This window comes from Sarcophilus harrisii, chromosome 2, assembly GCF_902635505.1.
Source record: "Sarcophilus harrisii chromosome 2, mSarHar1.11, whole genome shotgun sequence".
Taxonomy (NCBI): Eukaryota; Metazoa; Chordata; class Mammalia; order Dasyuromorphia; family Dasyuridae; genus Sarcophilus; species Sarcophilus harrisii.
This window is the reverse complement of record NC_045427.1, coordinates 551,603,066-551,622,350: the sequence shown is the minus strand read 5'-3', so window position 1 is coordinate 551,622,350 and position 19,285 is coordinate 551,603,066. Positions and strand designations below refer to the sequence as shown.

The following is a 19,285-nucleotide window of genomic DNA, read 5'->3' as shown; positions in this document are numbered from 1 at the left end:
CTTCAAAGTCTTTGAGAGAACTGATTTTGGGGGGTTTGTTTAGTTGTTTTTCCCCATTTATTTTATCTCTCCAGCACTTAGCACAGTGTTGGCACATCGCAGGTGTTTAATAAATGCTTGCTGACTAACTGACTATTGATTCACTACTTATTCCCTCAATTCACATTTTTCACATATAGGTAGAAGATAATAGTATTGGCAGAAGGTAAGATGGAGGAGACAAGAGATGAAAACAGTTAAGAAGTTAAAAATGAGTAGAAATTTAATTTCTTTAAATGATTTTGAAAGTTAAAGATGAACATAGATCCTGTTTGCATGAGCACAGATTTTTTTTTCTTGAAGCTTTTTATTTTCAAAGCATATGCAAGGATAATTTTTCAACAGTGACCCTTGAAAAACCTTATGTTGCAATTTTTTCCTCTTCTCCTGCACCCTCTCCCCTAGATGGCAAGTAATCTAATATATGTTAAACATGGTAAAAAATATATAAATCAAATATAGACATACATATTTATATAATTATCTTGCTGCACAAGAAAAATTTGATCAAAAAGGAAGAAAAATGAGAAAGAAAATAAAATTCAAACAAATAACAACAGAAGTAAAAATGTTATATGGTGATCCACACTCAGTTCCCACAATCCTCTCTCTGGGTATAGATGGTTCTCATCATCACAAAATCATTGGAATTGGCCTGAATCATCTCATTGTTGAAAAGAGCCACCAAGGACAGATTTCTTAACCTGATATTCACAGACCTTATCCCTATTCCTAAGAGTTCCATTTCAGGAAATCCATGAACTTTGAGAAAAACCTATGTCTTTATTTTTACTAACCACTTTATAAAATTTAGGACAGCTAGATGGTATGATAAATAGAGGGCAGGGACTCGAGTCAGGAAGATTCATCTTCATGAGTTCAAATTGGCCTCAGACACTTACTATCTGAACAAGTAGGTGACCCTGGGCCAGTCATTTAACCCTGTTTGCCTCAGTTTCCTCAGCTGTAAAATGAACTAAAGATGGAAATTGCAACTATCCCAGTTTCTTTGCCAAGAAACCTCAAATAGGGTCATGATGAGTTGGTCATGACTAAAACAACTCAACAACAACGATAGGAAATTTAGCATGCCCTTCAATTATTTAAAATATTATTCTAAGAAGGGGTCTCTGGGATTCACCAGACTGTCAAAGGGGTATGTGTCATTTAAAAAATATTAAGAACCTCTGTATGAATCTACTAATTACAAGTGAGATGCACCTGGGTAAACTCAAGAAAGGCAGGACCAGTGTTCTAAAAAACTCTACTTAGGAAGAGCTATTGTTTTTAAAAATGGGCCTCTGATTCTTAGCAATGAGAGTTAACAGAAATCCCCAAAGAGAATTGAGGAGCTCAGTTTCATAGATATAGTGAGGAAGGGGAAGAGTCCAGTGTCCTGAGAATACAGTGTGGTATTAAAAATTCTTTCAAATCCAATTAATATATATAAAATGCTTGTTTGTTTCACTGCCAGAGAACAAAGTGAAAGGGCTCCAGATAAGCCCTCCATTAGTTTATCAGAGAGAAGAAGGTTATCCTTGAAAGAATTAAAGAACTGCTTCAAGAGGAAGAGAAAGAAGAAAAAGAATCTAAGAAGTCAGAGACAAATCCAAATGTCCTAGAGATAAGGAAGGGAAGAGGAACCCATGAATCACTGAAGCCAGACAATAAGTTCAGGGATTTTCCTATAAATAAAGAACTGGATTTTCTGAGGAGGGGGAAAAAAGGAGAAGGAGGAGGAAGAAGAGGAATGGGAAGAAGACAAGGAGAAACAGAAAAAGGAAGAGGAAAAGGAGGCAGCTTTCTATATTCTATGGAATAATCACAGACATACATAAGTAAGGACAGGAGACAAGACAACCAGTAATGGTAAAGGGGAGGCAAGATGAATTGTTGTGTTTGGCAACTACCAGTAAAGAAGAAAGGTCATCCTGCCCTAAACTATCAGAAGATAGGCTGTCTTCCTGTGGAATACATTTAAAACAAAAATTCTTAACTTTTTTTTTTTTTTTTAAATCATGGGCCCTTCTTGGAAGTTTAGTGAAAGCCTTGGACTCCTCTTAGAATAATGTTTTTAAATGCATAAAATAAAATATATAAGATTACAAAGGTAACCAAATAAATTGAAATATAATTATTAAAGTAATCTTTAAAAAAAAAAGGTTTGATATCCAGATTGAGAACCGCTGATCAAGAGCATGGTAACTAGCCCCCCTTAAACTTGTCAATTCTGACTATGATTATCAATTCCTGATAATTCATGTTGAGGTTAAGAAACCACAAGAAGAAAATTAGAATTCCTCTCTAGGGGTTGTAATATTTTGGGAAGAAAGTAAAGACTTGAAGAGTGCTTTCATGATATCTTCTATTTAAAAGTAAGTGAACAAAAAGGAAAATATGAAAATCAATCGTTGTATCGACAAATTAAGTGTCTACTACTAAGTCTATGGGACCTTAGAGGGCATCTAGTCCCAAAATCACATAATGTCTTAGAATCAATGAATAGACTTCTATTAAGCATGTACTACATTCCAGGGACTGTGCTAAGTGCTGATCTTAGAGAGGACTTCTGAGTTCAAGTATCTTACTTAGCCAAGGACATAAATCTCCTCTATAATGTAACCAAAAAGTAGTCATTTGTTTTGCTACCTGATTAGATTCATGATCTCAATTATTTGGATACTCTCTCTAATAGTGTAGATCATAATCTGTGTACATCTATTCTGTACAACTCTTGTCTGCATTTTTTTCATAAATTCTTAGAGGAATTACCAGAAGTGCTCTTATAATCTTCTCTGAATGTTAACAAAGCACTCAGGCTATCTAAGGGTGATCTACTTGATATATGAACTGACCAACCTCTAGTCAGATATGACTTTGATATTTTTTAAGCTCATCCTTCTATGCAACTCATTACTGGTGATTCAATAAAAGATGAACTGCTTATATATATATGTGCATATATATGTACATGTATTTTATACATATACATATACATATATTTTATCTTTGGTTTCTGTGTCACTTGTAAAAAAAAATCAGGTGTTATGTTTGAAAAAAAATTAAATGTATTTCATTACTTTATGGTCTCACGTACTATACCCAAAGCCTAAAAATCCATATCTAAGATTTAGGTTATCAGAACTCTATCTGTTAATTTCAAATTAATATGAAAATGTTTCAGTCAAGAGGTCCCAACCAGTTTAAGCACTATAATCCTATAATCAATTAACATAATCCTATTTGAAAGGACTATAAAAATGATAATGATAGTGATAACATTTATATAAAGTCATAAAGTTTGCAAAATTTTCATCAAATAATCATAAAAATCATGTAAGATAGGAGTTGTTATTCCCATTTTACAGATGAGGATACAGAGGAATTCAGAATGTAAGTGATTTTCCTAAGGTCACATAGTAAGAATTTGAGGCTAAATTTGAATTAATTCTTTGAATTTATCAGTCTTCCTTCCCCCAGATCCAATGTTATATCCACTGTGATAATTCGACAAACAATAAACATTAAACATACTTTTATAGCTACTACTGATTTCTGAGTCATTTGTACAATTTGTAGTATTGTGTTAAGTTTTTTGAATTCTCATAGTACTTAAGGGTCTCACATCATACACAAAGTCTAAAAAAAAATCCATTCTTAAGATTTAAATTGGGTAAGCTAAATGGTACAGTGGACAGACTTCTGATCCTAGGGTTAGGAAGTCTCATCCTCCTGAGTTCAAATCTTACCTCAGGATAATTGGTTTGAGTTTTTTTTTTTTTTTGCGGGGGGGAGAGAGGGGGTATCTATGTTTTCTTTAGCAACATGACTTTTATGGAAATGTTCTGTATAACTTCACACGTGCCTTTCCAATGATGGGGAAGGGGGGAAGGAAGGGAGAAAATCTAGACCTCAAAGTTCTTTTTTTAATGTAAAAAAATTGTTTTACATGTAAAACATGAGTAAAAATAAAATATTAAATCAAATCTGGCTTCTGATTATTACCAGCTTTGTGATTCTGAGCAAGTGACTTCTTAGTACTCTAGGCAACTCTCGAAGATAATTAGAATTGGAAAAGAAAGTATGTTCATCCAATATTTTTTTTCTATCATTAGAAAGAACCTATTCCTTTCAAGGCACTGTTGTGAAGGGTAATTGGCATAGACCCTAAATTTCTTTGCTTAATATCTTGGGAAGATGAATAAAATTGCAGCTATCAGCTGAGTTCTTTGGAGCCATATTTGGTCCCCAGTAGATTACTATATTTTTTAACCAAGTGAGGTAAAGTTAAGAAGCCCTGCAGCAAGGGAATCTCTTAAAAGCCTCAGATTCCTGGACTCTGTATATTTCAAGAGACAGGCAAGGACATTTTCTGTGAGAACAGGAATTTGCCCTTCAAGAACAGCCAAGACTCTGATATTTGGCTACAAAACTGAGACAAAAGAGCTAATTGTCAGGGAATTTGCTTTGCTATTAAAGGAAGATTCTTCTTCCCAAAGCCAACTGATTGAACTCCTTTTCAGAATGTACAGCATCTGTACCATGTAGTTAGGAAAAGACAGACTTCAAAGAAAAGATAGCCATCATTGATGAGAAGGCACTGAAAACCCCTATGCAACTCAAAATCCAAGCATTTCCAATAGAGACAAAAATGTACCAGAAAACTAGAAATGAAAATTGCCACAATTACTTCAGCTATAGGGGGGAAAGAGCAAGCATTTTTAAAGAACCTACTATGTACCAGGCACTGTACTAAGCATTTTACAAATATTATCTCATTTTATTTTCTTAACAACCCTACAAAGTAAGTGTAAAAGGAAAGCAGTGAGAGAATCATATTAAGGAAAGGGATTTTTCTATTCTTCTTATATTCCCACAGGGCTCTGACTATCAGTCAACAGCAATAATAAACAACATTTATATACTGCTAACTAGGTGCCAGGCACTGTGCTAAGCACTTTACAATTATTATCTCATTTGATCTAAAGGGGATAAGTGCTATCATGATTCCTTTTTTTTTTTTTTTTTTTTTTTTTTTTACAGATAGAAAAACAGACACAAACAGAGATTAAGTGATTTACACAATGTCTTGAGGATAGTTTTGAATTCAGGCCTTCCTGACTTCAGGCTCAGTGCTCTAATCATTGCACCACCTAGCAGCCTTGTAAACGTTTAGGATGAGCTTATTATGTGCCAGGAACTATGCTAAACGTTATTGCTGTTGTTGTTGTTGTTGTTGATGATGATGATGATGGTAGTGGTGGTGATGATGATGATGATGATCTTTTGTTCTCAAAATGGACCAATAACATCACAAGCCTGATGTATTGACTTGCACATAAATTGGATATGAGTGAGGCAGAACTGTGCAAAGTCCCCAGCCTTTTTCTTCCCTTTCCAGTCATCAGAGTCCAATGGCAAGACAAAGGTCAAGATGATCGTTCATGGTTCAGAATACAGAAGTGCTAAGTGCTAGGGATTTTTTTAAAAAGGCAAAAACATAGTGTCTATTCTCAAAAGGTTCACATTTTAACAGGAAGAAACAATATGCCAAAAAATGCAGGTACAAGTTATATACAGCATGAGTAGAAAGCGATCTCAGAGGGGAAAGGCACTGGGAAGGAAGAAAGCAGATGGATGAAGATACTGGGAAAGGAGTCTTATAGAAGATGGGTTTGAGATGATTCTTGAAGGAAGTCAAGAGGCTGAGATGGCGTAGAGAAAGAGAAATTGAGAGCCACAGAGATACAGAGAGACAGACAGTGAGAGAGACAGAGACAGAAACAGACAGAAAAATAGAGACAGAGAGACAAAGACAAAGAGACAGAGACAGAGAGAGTAGAAGGCAGCTAGGGAATAAACACAGTTTGGAGAGGCAGTGTTTTATTTGAAGGACAAGTCCAGGATTCCTGCAGTGGTTCTCAAACTTTTGTTTTCAGTATCTTTATCCTATTAAAAATTATTGAGAATCTCTCTAAAGCGTTTTTGTTTATCTGGATTATATTTATAGACATTTACCATGTTGGAAATAAAAACTATTTTTGAATTTGTAGACCCTCTAAAAGGATTTCAGAGATCCCCAGGATTCTCTAGACCATACTTTGAGAACCACTGCGTCTAGAGAATGTGGAAAGAAAAACAAATTTAAAAAAAACAGGAAGGTGAAAAGGGCCAGGTAACAAGGATTTTTAAAGTCAGAGGATTTTAAGTTTGATTTTGGAAGAATAGAAAAGGTGGAGTTTTTTTTTTTTTTTGAGGAAAGGAGCAGTCAATGACATAGTCAGACCTGCCCTTTAGAAAAATCCCTTTGGCAACTGAGTTGAGGATGGATTGAAAATGAGCTACACCATAGCTACTTGGTAGGTATTTGTTGCAATTCACTTTTACTTCACATTACAATCATTTTCCTCACAATAACTTTTTGAAGCTCAGAGTATTATTCCCATTTTACAGATCAGAAAGGGTCAAAGAAATTTTGACATATTCAGAGTCACTCAGCTAAAAACTAGTACAAGCTGGAACTTAAATAAGCCCAATGCTGGCTGTTGAGTAAGGGTTAAGGCCCTAAGATACTCGATCAAGATCCAAGTTTAAAAGGAACTCTCAACCTATATAATCTGAACAAAAGTTCAGATATAAAGTTTAACAAATTTAACAAATGAGAAAACAGGTAATTTAATTGATTTGCCCAAAGTCACAGAGATAATATTCATCAGAGTTCTTTAATTATTTTATGTTACAAGTGTTTTCTTTATGCTGTTTTTTGGCTCACTTTGTCACTAAAAGAAAGAAAAATGTAGCAAAAATAAACTCCAAAATAAACTCCAAAACGAAAAAGAAAAATTGGAGATTGCTTATTCACTTTCTTTGTTCTGCAATTATAATTATTTTACCATATCAGAAAAAAAAATTTGTGGAGGCATCAAGAGACCCAGAGTCAAATCTTAGTTTTTATGTTTACCATCATAGTGATCTTAGGCAAGTCATTTATTTGTCTGACTAAATATTAGGGGGTTTTTGGTCTATAAAATGAAAGACTTTGCTTAAGTAATTCCTTAGTTCCCTTTGACCTCTCCACCATATAGGGCTACACGATAATCAAATGAAATGATGGATATTGAAAGCATCAAACTTTGAAAATGATAACATACTCTATACATGTAAGATGGCATTATAAACATAGTTCAGAGAAAGCAGTGATTTAAGACAGGAATTGTTTGTTCTTGTCCTTGTATTCCAGAGGGAAACAAAGTGCCTAGCAAAGAGTAGATGCTTAAGGGTCTGGGTTCAAATTCTGACTCTTTGGGGGCAAGTTATAACATCTCTTTAAGCCTTTTTTATCTCAATCGTATTTTATTTTTCTAAATACATGCAAAAATAGATTTCAACATTCACCTTTGTAAAACCTTGTTTCCCAAATTTTTCTCCCGCTCCCCCACCCCTCCCCAAGATAGCAAGCAATACAATATAGTTTAAACATATGCAGTTCTTCTAAACACATTTCCATACATGTCATGCTGGATGAGAAAAATCAGATCAAAAAGGAAAAAAATGAGAAAAAACAAGAAAACAAACAACAATGACAACAAAAAAGATGAAAACACTATGCTTTGATCAACATTCAGTCTCCATAGTTCTCTCTGGATGCAGATGGCTCCTTCCATCCCAAGTCTATTGGAATTTAGGCCTCATTTCTTCTTCTTTAAAATGAAAGGGTTAACTAGATCAAAGCTTCTTAAACTATAGATCACAACCCATTATGGGATCATGTAACTGAATGTGGGGAGTCATGAAAATATGACAATAGTAAAAAATTTCTGAATGCTCTATATCCTGCAGCATTGAATATTCCATCAAGATTTAACATAACTCTTTATGCAAAAATAAGCAAGCACATCCATCTCATTAGTATGCAAATTTTCTTTCATCTTTAATAAATGGTAAAGTTATATATGTCAAACAATTGTTTTAAAATCAATTTCTATCTTCCCTCCTTCCCTTCTTCCTTCCCTAATCATATAGAAGGCTATTATATACAAATGTGTGTATGTGAAACCATACTATACATACTTCTGTAGATATAAAGAATAGTTTCCATCATAGATCCTTTATAGTTGACTTGCAAATTTATGATAGTTAACATACTATGTAATTCAAAAAGATATTCAAAGTTGTTCAACAATATTGCTTTCACTTTGTACAACATTCTCTTGGTTCTGCTCAAGTAAAAAGAAATAAGCTATTATCACAGGTCAGATCAAACAAGAAGTAAAATCTAAGATCAGTTAAGTCAAAGATGAGGAATCTAGATTAGATTTCTCTCATCATCACCTAATGTATGGGTCCTCATGTTGTACGAATTTATTAAATGTAATGGAATTAGATCTAAATGGGTTAATTAGAGCAAAGAACACAAAACCCAGACAAGAGTCTGAACAATAAGACATCAGGATCTAGGAAAGTGTCTAAGAAAGAAACTGGAAGAATTACAAACCAGCCCCTTCTTAGGTTATTTATGTATTTCTTGCACGGGGCCAGAAATGGTCTTGGAAAATAGGTGCAACTTATTCTATAGGTAGAGAAGAGTAGGAAATATTGCAAAAAAGGAGAAGAAAAAAGAATAAACATTGATATAATGCCTAGTATGTGCCAGATCCCATGCTAAAAGCTTGATAAATATTATTTCATTTAATTTTCATTACAACCTTTTGAGGTAAGTGGTGTTATCATCACCATTTTACAACTGAGAAAACAGGTAAATAGAATTTAAGTGATATGCCCAGGGTCACATATATACTAAGTGCTTGAAGTGGAATTTGAAATCAGGTCTTCCTAAATCCAAATTCAATGCTCTAGAAAGGATGAAGCCAGGCTTTCCTGACATTAGCATTCAAGGCCTTCAATACTCTTACTCCAACCTACTTTTCCAATCTTCTCTCCTTCTCCTCCAATAAAATCCCTCTACTCCAATCTATCAATTTTCCCCTAACTAGCTTCCTTACTCTTGCCTCTGAACCTTTCCCCATTCTGAGTCACCATCTTAAATGTTCTCCCCTACTATAACTACCCAGATTTCACCCATCTATCCCAGGTGGCCTTTTCATCTAACCAATGACTTGGTTTTGACTGTAACAGTCTATCTCAAGGGTCAAGATGCTCCTAACTAATAAAATTCTACAAGTCTAAATGATTGACTGATTCCCTGAAATATTGTTAGGGTGTAAATAAATTCCAAATTCAATCATCATTTTAAGAGACTTCCTTCTCAAGTAAAAGAAACATTTTTATAATCCTTTTTTGAAATTTTTAAGGATTAATACTTTTTGAAGCATAGTAACTTATAATATCATAGTTTGCATACTAAATGTTCTTTTTTGCAACTTTTGCAAGAAGCTGGATGGGCTTCCCCCACTCACAACTCTAAACAATGGCTTCTTACAAAGTTATTCCAAAATAATTTTTAGTAACTAATCTGGGCAAATTATCTACTCTTAACCTCATTCCAAGGTTACTGGATATGTACTAATTATGAGAAACTGCCCAGTTATAGGCCTCCTCCTACGGAATAGCCATTTGTTTCTGGGGCCACCAAGGATTTTGAAAGTACCTCAAGTTAATTTCTTGAGTTCAGAAAACATTGTCTTTGAATTTAGTACTTTGGCCAATTAGTGAGCTCAAATCTTCAAAATCTATCATGAGACAAGACTTTTACTTCACTTACTTTATTTTTACATTAAAAGCAGAACAATTTATTTATAAGCAATAAAAATCCAGTTTCAATTGCACTCACTAAGATGCTAGTTGTATCAGGGTGTCAGTGATTGTCAGAAGCACAGTTCTTTTTAACCCTTGGAATTAGTCCCCCTCCAAAACATAAGTTCTATCTTTTGAAACCCAGTTCAAATCCCTTTATGAAATCCTTTCTAGCAGCAATCAGTATCATATTGTCACCTCTGTTTCTCTCTCTCCATATGTCTTTGTCTTTCTCTCTTCTAGTCATAGAATCCTGAAAACAATGAAAGACTGTAAAGTTTACAAAACACACTTAGTAAAAGATAATTTTAAATCAATAAGTATTTATTAAACATCTAAAGTATACCAGACACTAAGCACTGGGGGAGTTCTGAAATTCAGTTAGGACAGAACCCCAGCCCTCCCAAACTTAAATGTGAGATATGACATATATACACATGACTATAATGCAAAATAATATGTAATTGAGTAAGCGAAGGAAAGGTGCAAATAAAGAGTTATATGAAATCTGAGGCAAAGGAAAAGGTTATTAAGAGAAAAAGCAGCAAAGGCTATTTGATGGAAGTAACTTCTGATCTGGGTTTTAAAGGATGGTTTAAAATACAACAGGCAAAGAGAGAGATGGAAAACATTCAAGGAACAGCAAGCAACACAAGCAAAGGCACAGAAATAGATGTTCAAGATACATTTGAAGAGTACTTTGGCCAGTGTGGAGAAGAGTACTTTCGCCAGGATGTAGAGTTCATAGAAAGAAATGTATGGAATAAGTTTGGAAAATTAGGGTACTATCAGACTGGAGAAAGCTTTGAATGGGCAAAAGAGTTCATATTTTCCCTGACAGACAATAAAGAGCTATCACCCAGTGAAATTAAGGAAGGATTGAAAAAGGAAGAATAGAGGTAGAAATTCCTATTAGGTTATTTTAATAATCCAGATAGGTGGTTATGACTGTCTAAAGCTTCAGCAGTGGGGAGAAGATGAATTTAAGAGATAATATTAAGATTTAACATGGAAAATTGGTTTTAAGAAAACCTAAAGTGATAGCATAAAATATCACATATAGAGTTGTATGATTTTGTTATTTAACTTTCATAAAATATATCTAATCTGTTCATTTAATTTAGGATCCATAAATCCATAAGACATCCATGGATAGCTTTCAGGGGATTTTGTGAATTTTGAGAGGAAACCATTTACATCTTTATTTTATCTAACCTTTAATTGGAATTTAGCATTTTCTTCAATAATTAAAAAAATATGATTCTGAGAAGGGGTCCATAGCCTTCACCAATCTATTAAAGGAGTTCATGACACATAAAAATATGAGTCCCTGATGTAAATTGCCTTATTGTTCTTTGGCTCCAAGTCAAAGGTTTTTGTCACATAATCAGTGCCTAATAAATGTTTATTGACTGACTAACTTTGGCTTACCCAACCTTCTATGTATATGGTAGACATTCAAAAAACTTGCTGAATTCCTGAACAAATTAAAAACAGTTCAAGTCCCAATCATAAGTGGCTGTGGATTGATGAGGCTTAAAAGTGAGAGGCTTCAGCCACTATAAAGAAGCAGGTGACTCTTGGAGTTCATTGATAGTTTCTGGAAATAGAAGGGGGAGCCTTTGAAATCAGTTTTCATCTGTATGAAGTCACGGTAGCTGTAAATTAATATTTGAGGCAGCTGGCTACTATCTAAGAAATATTAAGTGTCCCAATACCAAATTTCAGTGGAAGTTGCTACTATAAAATGGAGCTAGAGAGACTCTTGTTTAAAATCTATTTCCCTGACCAACCAGCTGTATAATAAGTAAGGCAACAGTTTAAATGAATACCAGGCTTCTATTCCCCTTCTGACACTCCCTCTGTCCTACTTAATAGTTAGTTTGGGTCCTAAGTCCTAGCCTAGAATGTGGGTAGGTCAAAGGGAGAAAGTAAGCAGATTCCACTAAAGGAAAAAAAAAAACTCCCTGGAGAAGTCAAAGAACAAATAGACCTGGAATTTACTGCAATTAAGAATTTTAGGTAGGAAACCACATGGGCTTACCTGGAATCATTTTAGTCCAATTTAGAAACATACAGCATTGGCCAGAAGATGCATCTTGCAGCCCCATGTGACCCAGGTCTCACTTTTCCCAGAGTGAGATCACCTGGCAAGATAACTTTTATTTTCTTCTTTTAAAGAGTTGGAATTTGTTCATTTGGTGTGGCCAGGAAATGAAAACATTTCCACCTTGGAAATTAAGAAAAGCACTTGTTATTACCCCAGAGCTTTTTGACAGCTGTTCTGAAAGAAACACCCAGAGCTGTCCTGTCCATCTCATCAAATCATTTTGTAACCCATACAAGGAAGCAAAGCAAGCAGGGCTTCAGGAAAGTATCAGAAGGCAGAATACCTGACTTCTAGGCCTGGCTCTACCACAAATCAGCCACATGATCTTGGCCAAGGACTTTAACTTTCAACTTTGTTATCCAGAAAATGAGTGAAATAACACTCATCCTGTCCTGCCTCCTAGGATTGTCTTAAGGATGGACAAGGAATGTAAAAAGGACTTTGAAAATTAAAGCCATAGACAGACATGAGGCACATGAGTGGCTCAGTGCCACTCAGTGCTCTATCGAGCACTGGACCTAGAGTGAGGAAGATCTGAGTTTAAATTGTCCTTAGATATTCACTAGCTGTGTAACTCTGAACAAGTTAGTTAGCCTCAGACTAATTGGAGAAGGAAATTGGAAACCACTCCATTATCTTTGCTAAGAAAACCCCATGACCACTACTGGCATGCTATGGTCCAAGAGGCACCCAAAAGTCAGACATAGCTAAACAAAAACAATTATTACATGAGTTTGTATCCCTAGAAATCTGCATAGTGCTTAGCACCATATGAGTGATTAATAAATGCTTTAGAATTCATTTATTTATCCATTTAAAGCCCAATATAGTCTGGATCTACCTCAGTTTTCTAGTTTTATTTTCCATTAGTCCTTCCATACAAACTCTACTATTAGCTACTCCCCACTCTTGATATATACACTCCCAATTCCACGAATTCTCACAAACCAACTCCCTTCCCCACTCCCGCAACAGAAATCCCCTCTTTCTTTATTCCTGCCTTTCATAATCTATTTCCTTCAAGACTCATTCTACTCTTCAAAGTCTGCTTTGATCTCCCAATTAAAACATGTTCTCTCCCTCCTCAAATATTTTCAGAGTACTTTTCTTCACTTCTCCTATGCTACTACCATCTACCTTAAATAACACTTACCTGAATACATGCTTTTGCTCCACCTCACTCCAACTCAAACAATCAGCCTGAGAGCAGAGAATATCATTTTCTTATCTGTGTCCCTACCACTTAGCACAGTACCTGGGACATAGTGAATAAATGTTTGATTGGTTAATCCTAAATATATCACTGTAATCCCAATTATTCAGTACAGCAAGAATTTATCTCCTTGGGTTTTTTTCAATTTTATCATCTTTATTTTTATTTGTTTTTTATTAAAGCTTTTTTTTCCCAATACATATGCTTAGATTGTTTTCATCATTCACCCTTATAAAACCTTGTTTTCAAATCCCATAAATATTTTGAAAAAAAAACTCACTTTAATTCACCATTTTGATTTCAGTATAATACTAGCCAACTGTGACAGATGATTCATGGACCTTTTTCAGGCATTATCCTAACATAGTAATCATCAAGTATTTTACTTATTATTATTTATTAAACATCTACTGTGCAGCAGGCTCTGACAATACAAATACCAGGAAAAAAGTCAACAATATCTATTCTCAAGGAGCTTGTATTCTATCAGCAGAGATGATAAATAGATAGATAGATAGATAAGGTTTGTATAGAATAAATACAAAGCAGGAAAGGCAGTTGAGGTAGGGATCAGAAAAAACTTATATAAATGGTGCTTTTTAATTTTAACTTGAAGGAAAAAAGAGTTTGAGGAGAGGTGTAGAGGAACTGCATTCCAGGGGTGGGGCATAAGCAATGCAAAGGAACAGAGTTAAGGATGGAGAGTGGAGTGTTCATTGCATGTAAGAAACCAAGAGAAAGCCAATTTGGCTCACCAATTAGATAGAATGAGCCAACTCCTCTATGAGGTCGTTCCTGTTATCCCTAGGTACTAATGACCAACCCTTAAAGTATTCCTCTATATTAACTTTCTATATATATTATATTTGTGCTTGTGTGAACGTGTTCTCTCCTTTAGTAAAATGTTAACACTTAGAAGGCAAGGTCTCTCTCATTTCTTTTTTTTAAATATATGCATCCCTTCTATCTAGCCTATAGCCTGGCAAATAAGAAGGATACATTCAGAAAATGAAGGTTCTATAAAAATAAGCTCTGGATCATACTATGAGGATATAGTATAGTATATATACTATAAAACAAATTACATTCAAATTTCTCTTTCTACCCAAAATTATATTTAGTAATATGTTTGCTCTACTTAATAAATACTTGTTGATTGATTAATTACTTCTCTGGCTGTTGTGACAATATACAAGTATAGAATTTTCAAATACTTTAGTGTGTGATGTCGTTGGCCTTTAACCACTATTGATATATATCTAGAAAAGAAAATATCACCATACTTCATACTCACATTCAGAAGAAAAATATAACTAAATTTTTCTTTACAGCTTTCTTTATTCCTGAGAGCCATCTGAAACTAAAGGAAAGGCACAAGTTAAAAATCTTTCTCCTCTTTTTCTGATATTGGTGGCCTTTTGGAGAACTATATCCTTTTTTTAAAAAGTGGTATTCAGCAGTAACTGCCAACTTCCAACATTAACTGCTGAGTTGCACATTTGGGGTGCTGGTTTCCCATTTTTCTCTTCCATAGATAAGACAATGACAAACTCCAGGGTCTTTTGGGAAGCTAGCTTAAACTAAGGTATTTACCTGGTGTTGTGAATACTAGTTCTTGCATTTTCTGCCAAAATAAATGTTTAAAATTAATTCTGTTACAGGCCATTGCAGAAACAGATTTCGTTCTAACTTAGGAAGGAGTAGGTGTAAATGCTGAGTCAGAGAGGATGCTTTGGAAAATGCCAAAAAAGAGATGGTATTAAAGCAAAGAGACCTACATTAAGAAGTACTTTTAATAATAGCATTTTACATTTATTCATGCCTTTGAACATTATAAATCACTTTCATATACCATCTCATTTAATATTCACAACAATCTGTATCCTTAATTTTGTTGTTGTTCAGTTATTTCAATTATTTTTGACTCTCCATTATTCTGTTTAGGGTTTTCTTGGCAAAGATACCAGGACAGTTTAACATTTGCTTCTCCTAACTCATTTTACAAATTAGGAAACTGAAGGGAACAGTTTCCTACTGAGGGTCATACAGCTAGTGAATGACACCATATTTAAATGAAGATGGGTCTTCCTCTTTCTAGGTCATTGCACCACCTAACTGCTGATTCTTAATTTACTGATGGAGAAACTCAAGCTCAAAATGATTTAAGAGATTTATGTAAGATCACATTGTAAGTAGTGATGAAGCTGGGATTAGAACTCTCTCTGTCTCCTTTTTCTTTTCTGTTTTATAAATAAGATGGCCCTCTTCCTTTCCAAAGTCAACTTTCCTCAATTCCCTCAATCCTATAATGTCCTTTTAGAATTTTACTCTCTCTTCTTATTTTCAGGCTCTCTGTTTCTACTAGCTCTTTCCCCTCCATTCATAAACAATCTTAGGTCTCCCCTATACCAAATAAAACAAACCTTCCCTTGACATTGCTATATCTTAAGTATCTGCTCAATCTTTTCCACTCTTTTTCATTACCAAACTTCTAGAAAGATATCCTATTGAAATGGGAGTATTCAAATTGGCTATAGATGGAAAAATAATAAGCAATAAGGGAAAGAAAGAGTCATAAATAAATATATTTTAGTTCAATATAAGGATTATGTTAACCATCTGTCCAAAAATGGAAGAAACTACCTGAAGATAATGAGTTCTCCACCACTAGAAGTATCCAAGCAAAGTATAGATGACTATTAGTAGTCATGGGACCAGTGAGATGTTATAAAAGGAATTCCTGTTAGATTAGACTGAATAATGTCCATTCAAATCTCTATGATTACTCTATTCCCTGATCCAGTATTTTTACCTGTTAAAATCCTTCAAGCATAGGTCAAAAGGCATCTTCTCCAGAAAATCTTCTATGACATTTACATGGCAGAAGAGACTTTTGAATTTTATATCTAACTTATGGTTAGAGCAAAAATTTAAGTCTCTCTACTATTTCACATTCCATTTGCTCTCTCTTATGTACTTAACCATATTCTAACTTGGATTTACATACATTTCTCAATCTCTACACACCTCCACATACACATTATAATCTAAACTCCTTGAGGATAGGATCTGCATAATCTTTCAGGTTTGAATTCCAAGAATTTAGCTCAACATGAAGTTAAACTGAATCCAAGTCTTCTAATTCCTTAAAATTTATAGTGGTCTTTCTACTATACTAAAAATACAATAGCATTTTGGGTGATATATAGAACTTTTGAAAAATTAGCACCTTGAAAATCTCATTGTAATGAATTCTAATGGAATATTCAAATTCAATTCAATAAAATTTACCAACCACTGAGTGATATATAAAGACAACACATTCTTATCCTCATAGATTTTGCAATTTAATCAAGTGTAGCACTGAAATTTTACTAAAATGAGAATTTCTATCTGTTATAGTTACGTATCTTGTTACAGACTTTTGTTGTAGTTATATTTCTCATAATATTATTTGACTTTAAGACAGACATTAGAATCATGTAGTCATAGATGTTGTAGTTTTTCTTTTTCTGTGTTATTTCTATGATAATGAAGAAATCCTCCTCCCTAGAGAGAGAGTAGGCCTTAGAGCCAGGAAATTCCACCTCTAACACATATTTTCTGACTGACCCTGGGCAAGCCACACTCAGTGCTCTAGACAACTCCAAAGACTAAAGTGCAGAGAAGGTGTCAACCTCTACAGATAGAGGAAGTCTCCTCATCTGAGAATTATTTTTATCAATGAAATCACAGGTCTAGTCCCTATCCCTCTTCAGTTTACTTTAAATCAGGGAAGTCATGACTGTTGTTTAGTCGTTTCAGTGTTGTAGAACTCTTCATGAATCCATTGAGGGTTTTCTTGGCAAAGATATGGGAGTAGTTTTGCCATTTCCTTCTCTGATCCATTTTACAGATGAGAAAACTGAGACAAACAGGATTGAATGACTTGTGCAAGGTCACACAGCTATTAAGTGTCAGAGTCCAGATGAATTCAGGCCTTCCTGACTCCAGGCCTGGCTTTCTCTGCCACCAATTGCTTATAAACCATAAGTATGCTAGCAGAATCACAGTGGTGACATAAACGACTCTAGATGGCTACTTCCTTAGCTAATCTATTTATATTCCAAAGAAAAAATTTTCCAATCCATATACTGTGAAATCCCCAGGGACTTCAGTTCTCACACTCTTGCTGATAATTTTTTTTTTCCTTCAGACTGTCCACTTTGGAAACCATCATTTAGTCAATGGCCAGAAGCAAGAGGTGGATTATCAGGAGCAAAAGTCACCAAGTCACAAATCACCAACCACAAAAGAGCCAGAGATAAATTATGTAGCCTCTATCTATAAAAGAACAGATTTGTGTTGTGGTATCAATCAAGCATGGAAGCAAGATAATTGTATAAATATGTATGTGTATATTGGATTTAACATATATTTCTACTTGTTTAACATTAAAAAAATAAAAGTTGTGCTCTGTTAAAAAATTAATAATAAAACATGGAACTCATGAAAAAAAATCAAGCATGTTAATAATGCCCATGAACTTGGAATAGACTTGGAGAATCAATGATGGGTAGAAGGGCCTGGCGTACTATGGTTTCACAAAGTCACACATCCCTGAAAAAACTGAATTACCAGAACAACATCAATTAGAACCAAGGCACAAACAGGAAACAGGGTCAAAGTCAGGCAAGAACCCCAGAAACTGTGGGATCAACCCCAAACTCACCATTAATTAAGTTTTATCTGTGAATAATGACATTCTGCTTTTAGGGTTTCCCAAAAAGGAAACCATTGAATCTGTGTTGGCATAGGATGTCATCTACTAATGAAACAAAAATCCAGAATATTTTCTTTTCTTTTGCATTTCACATGTATTCTGATGACCACAAAAATGCAAGTCTTCAGGACTCCTGTTGTGTTGCCATGAATACAAGTAATCGATCCTCCTCGGAAGTCAAGTGAGCTTTGGCCAGCCCCAATCCAAAAAAAGATCTCCCCACCTCACCTGTCATTTGACATTTGTGCTTTTGACCTCCAGATTCCATTTTGTGGTTGCCCCTGACCTGGTCAGTCTGTCCTGCAGTCAGCTTGTATTCCCCCACAAATGTGATATCCTGCTTGGATTTGGTTTTTGTTTTATTCCTTTGAATTTGAAATTTCCTATGGCCACCTGTCCTCCCAGCTCCCTGTTTACTCACTTTATTTCTCCTTGACAATAATCTGCAGTCACAAGATTTTTAAAGAAGCTCTTTCTAGCAGGGAACTCAGAAGCTGAATAGTAATACCTTACCTCCTGCTGGGCTTGACAAGGCTCCAGGGATGAACTTAAGGAGCTGATCACTGCAAGAATAGACAGGTTGATGTAGGTCACTGACAAAATCCAAACAGATTTGATTAAAGGGGAAAGGTCAATGAGCTTAGCCCAGAGCCAAAGAACAGGAACAAGAAGAAGGTTAGGTTCTGTCTTCTAACAACTAGAATCAATCTCTAAGAGTTTTATTGCACTATCATAAGCAAATGTGTATTTTCTCTGAGGGGTCTCAGTAATTCTTCCAGTCCATAGACAATTATGAAGTAACTACTTTGTGCCATGGAAAACAAAGAAAGGCAAAATTCCAATCGACTTGTGATGAAGAGAGTCATCTGCATCCAGAGAGAGAACTATGGGAATTGAATGTAGATGACAACTTAGTAATTTTCACCTTTTTTGTGTTTGTCTGCTTTTTTTTTTCTTCTCTTTTTTTTTATCCTTTTTTATCTGATTTTTCTTGTACAGCAGGATAAAATGTAGAAATATGCTTAGAAGAATTGCATATGTTTAACCTATATTGGATTATTTACTGTCTAGGGGAAGTGAGGAAGATGGGGAGGGAGGGAGAAAAATTGGGAACATAAGGTTTTGTTCGGGTGAATATTAAAAACTATCTTTGCATGTATTTAGAAAAACAAAAAGTTATAAAATAAAAAGGGAAAAAATAAAGTTATTGAATATCAAAAAAAGAAAGGCAAAAAATAGTTCCTTCTCTCAAGAATCACACAGTCTAATGGCAGAAATAATATGTAAACAATTATATTCAAACAACCTACATACAGGATAAGTACACAAAGAAATGGTACCAGCAGATCTTAGTCTTAAAGAGCCCCCAATCAGTGGATTCTCTTCTAGGTTAGTTGTCATAATACCC

At 34.7% G+C, this 19,285-nt stretch overlaps 1 long non-coding RNA gene across 1 annotated transcript; it reads right to left on the bottom strand.

Annotated features, from left to right (window-relative positions):
- Nucleotides 1–11,140: 11,140 nt before the first annotated feature.
- Nucleotides 11,141–18,701, bottom strand: LOC116421872. The gene is made up of 4 exons (XR_004232456.1): nt 18,391–18,701; nt 14,410–14,475; nt 13,056–13,157; nt 11,141–12,022 (listed from the first exon to the last, which is right to left on the bottom strand). It is a non-coding gene; the product is annotated as an uncharacterized LOC116421872 (long non-coding RNA).
- Between the last annotated feature and the right edge of the window lie 584 nt (nt 18,702–19,285).